Here is a 4,429-nt window from a genome sequence, read left to right as displayed (position 1 = left end):
ACCTCCTGAAGCTGTGCAGCTTCTGTAAAGCAAAGGACACTGTCACTAAGACACAAAGGCAGCCTACTGACTGGGAACAGATCTTCACCAACCCTGCAACTGACAAAGGTCTGATCTCTAAAATTATATATTTTATATATAGGAACTCAAGAGACTAGACTTTAAAATGCTAATTAACCCAATTAAAAAATGGGGCTCTGAACTGAACAGAGAATTCTCAGCAGAAGAAGTTCAAATGGCCAAAAGACACTTAAGGTCATGCTCAACCTCCTTAGCTATCAGGGAAATGCAAATCAAAACAACTTTGAGATATCATCTTACACCTGTCAGATTGGCTAAAATCCAAAACACCAATGATAGCCTTTGCTGGAGAGGTTGTGGGGTAAGGGGTACACTCATCCATTGCTGGTGGGAATGCAAACTTGTGCAACCACTTTGGAAAGCAGTGTGGCAGTTTCTCAGGAAATTCGGGATCAACCTACCCCAGGATCCAGCAATTCCACTCTTGGGAATTTACCCAAGAGATGCCCAATCATACTACAAAAGCATTTGCTCAACTATGTTCATAGCAGCATTATTTGTAATAGCCACATCCTGGAAACAACCTAGATGCCCTTCAGTGGAAGAATGGATGAAGAAACTGTGGAATATATACATGTTAGAATACCACTCAGCGGTAAAAAACAATGACATCTTGAATTTTGCATGCAAATGGATGGAAATAGAAAACACTATTCTGAGTGAGGTAACCCAGACCCCAAAAGATGAACATTTGGTGTACTCACTCATAATCGGTTTCTAGCCATAATTAAAGGAAATCGAGCCTATAATTCGGGATCCTTGAGAAGATAATAAGAAGGTGAACCCAAAGAAAAACATAGAGTAATCTTCCTGGATATTGGAAGTAGACACGATTGCCAGGCAAAAATTGGGAACTTGAGGGTGGGGTGACACAGGGACAAGGGAAGATGGGGAGAGAAAAGCGTGAAGGGGAGAATGGGGGAAGGTCGGAGGAATGGAATCTTGGGATACAGGAAGGGTGGATATGGGAGCAGGGAAGCATATATCTTAATTTAGGGAGCCATCTGAGGGTTGTCAAGAGACTTGACCCTAGAGGGGTTCCCAGGTTTCCATGGAGATGCCCCTAGCTCGTTCCTTGGGCAGCTGTGGAGAGGGAGCTTGGAAAGGCCAGTTCCTATAGTCATACTGATGAATTTCTTGCATATCACCATAGAACCTCCACCTGGCGATAGATGAAGAAAATGACTGATGTGGGAAGGTCTTCTGTTTTAATAAAGAAACTGCCTTGGCCAGCCCTTAGGTGGGTGGAGTAGACAGAACAGGAAGAAGGAATTGAGGTAGATGGCTCAGTCAGATGACACACCTCTCCTAAGTTAGCCAGACTGCCGTGCCTCTCCTCAGAGGGACAGATGTGATGAAGCCAGCCACCAGGTCAGACATGCTGAATCTTTCCCGGTAAGACACCACTCATGGTGCTACATGGATTATTAGAATATGGGTTAGTCAAGATGTGAGAAAGAGGCTGAAACTAATGAGCCAGGCAGTGTTTAAAAGAATACAGTTTCCGTGTAATTATTTTGGGGCATATGCTAGCTGGCAGCCGAGAGCTGGGCGGGATGAAAAGTAGGCCTGCCCGCAGCTCATCACTACAAATGACTGAGCCCCACATTGGAGCACTGGACTGAGCTCCCAAGGTCCTGATGAGGAGCAGAAGGAGAGAGAACATGAGAAAGAAAGTCAGGACCATGAGGGGTGTTTTCACCCATGGAGATGGTGGGACGGAACTAATGGGAGATCACCAACTCCAGTTGGATTGGGACTGATGGAATATGAGACCAAACCGGACTCTCTGAATGTGGCCGACAGTGGAGGCTGACTGAGTAGCCAAGGACAAAGGTGCTGAGCTTTGACTCTTCTGCATGGACAGGCTCTGTGGGAGCCTTCTCAGCTTGGTTGATCACCTTCCTGGACCTGGGGGGAGTTGGGAGGACCTTGGTCTTAACAAAGAGTAGGGAACCCTGATGGCTTCTTGGCCTGAAGAGGGAGGGAGGGGCATATGGGTGGAGGGGAGGGGAAGGAAGGAGGAAGAAGAGGGGAGGAGATGGAAATTTTTAAATATAAAAAAACCCAAAAAAAACCAAGAAAGCAAAAAAAAAAAAAAAAAAAAATGTGGGGTATCCAAGGAGAGATCTAACTTTTATCAGATGATGTTGTGTTTGTCGAGAAGACAGGCTATCTTAGCATTGAGCATGGTGATGAAAACCTCACCAAGACCTTGGCTAAGTAGCAGAGATTAAAGAGTCTGTACACTTTTCTTTAGCAGCAGCACAGGGCTAGTGAGATGACTCCTTAGGTAAAGAAATCCTGATGCCCAACTTAATGACCAGAGGTCTATCCCTAAGATTCACACAATAGGCGAGAAATGAATACTGAAAATTGTCCTCTGGCCTCCAAATGATCATTATGGCACACACACACACACACACACACACACACACAATAAATAAATAGATAGATGATACATGATAGATAGATAGATAGATAGACAGATAGATAGATACTATAATACAATACAATACAATACAATAAAAAACTAAAAAGAGATCATAAGAGCAGGAGAATGCGCAATTTGTTGATGATTAACAGAGTTAGCTATGGCTGGAGAGATGGCATCAAAATATTAATTTTAAGGTTTTATTACATTTAATCTTTGTCTTTTTTGAGAACGTCTTCAACAACACTATTTAATTGTGTTCATTTCCGTGATACCAGATTGGACTCATATGTCAGTAAACACATTAATAATCCCATGGTGGAGACTCCATGTTTCCTTCTAGGCACTTCTGTAAATTCTAGTGACAGAAGTCACATTCTCCTTGCCTCTTAAGAGGTTATTAATTAGAACACGAACATTTAGTGGGTCATATAAATGAATAAATGTGTGTAAACCAATCATTGCACCAGATGACACACAAAACAGCAAAGCTATCAGACAGTCATTTTTGGTACAAACTCACAACCATGTTCATTGAACTTAACTCTCTCTTACTTCCTCCCATACCATTCAAGTCAGATGTTTAAAAATTCACTATGGTTCTATTCTGACTCTGATTTTTTTCTCCTCATTTTTTTTTCTTCTCAAGCCATGATGAGCATCACAGACCCGTTCAACCTTTAAATTCTCCTTTTTTTAAATGTTTATGCAATAAAGCTCCTCTAGTTACCTGTAGTAGGATATATTGACCAACTTATTTCCAAACTGACCTCATACTGCTTCCTCGGTAGGGTTTACCTTGACTGCCCACTTGACATCACCTGCCCCTCATTGTACCAATACTTCATTAACTTTCTTCTTAAGGGCCAAAACTTTTATTGGTTTATGATATTCCTGTAGCTTTAGTGTCCAAAAGTAATTCCTACTATATTCATCAAGGCTCAAAATATGTTTATTAAATTGGTAAAAATTTAATTACAAAAGAGACATATGAGCTGATATTTAGCTGCATAATAATAAAAGGAATCTCAGTCAGACTCCACCATCAGCCACATTCGGAGAGTCCAGTTTGATCGCATGCTCCATCAGTCCCATTCCAACTGGCCTTGGTGATCTCCGATTAGATCAGTCCCACCGTCTCAGTGGGTGAACACACCCCTCGCAGTCCTGACTTCCTTGCTCATGTTCTCACTCCTTCTGCTCCTAATTAGGACCTTGGAAGCTCAGTCCAGTCCATTGTGGTCTCTATCTCCATCCATCACCAGATGAAGGTTCTATGGTAATATGCAAGATAATCATCAGTGTGGCTATAGGACAAGGCCAAGGACAATGGTGCTGGGCTTTGATTCTACTGCATGGACAGATTCTGTGGGAGCCTTATCAGTTTGGATGCTCACCTTCCTGGACCTGGGAGGAATTGGGAGGACCTTGGACTTCCCATAGTGTAGGGAACCCTGACTACTCTTTGGCCTGGAGAGGGAGGGAGTAGGGGTATGGGTGGAAGGGAGGGGAGGGAAGGGGGAGAAGGAGGGGAGGAGATGGAAAGTTTTAATTTTAAAATAAAAAGAAAAAATAATAAAAGGAAAAAAAAGACTTCAGAGCAATGAAAAAAAAAAAAAAAAAACAAATAACCCAGACACTTTGTCTTGTCCACTTGCTCTGTTCTTTTTTCTCCTTTTTTTTTATTAAGAATTTTTTAAATACAATCTTTTCTCCTTTTACATAGCTATCCCTGTTTCCATTCCCTCCCCTCTCCTGCCCCACCCTTCCCCTCACCCAACTCCCATCCACTCCTCAGAAAGGGTAAGGTTTCCCATTAGGAGTCAACAAAGTCTGATACTTCACTTTGAGACAAGACCAAGGCCCTCCCACCTATATCTAGGCTGAGCAAGGTATCCCTTCAAAGCAAATGTG

The sequence above is a fragment of the Arvicola amphibius genome, chromosome 1 (genome assembly GCF_903992535.2).
Source record: "Arvicola amphibius chromosome 1, mArvAmp1.2, whole genome shotgun sequence".
Classification (NCBI taxonomy): Eukaryota; Metazoa; Chordata; class Mammalia; order Rodentia; family Cricetidae; genus Arvicola; species Arvicola amphibius.
Note: the sequence above shows the minus strand (reverse complement) of the source record.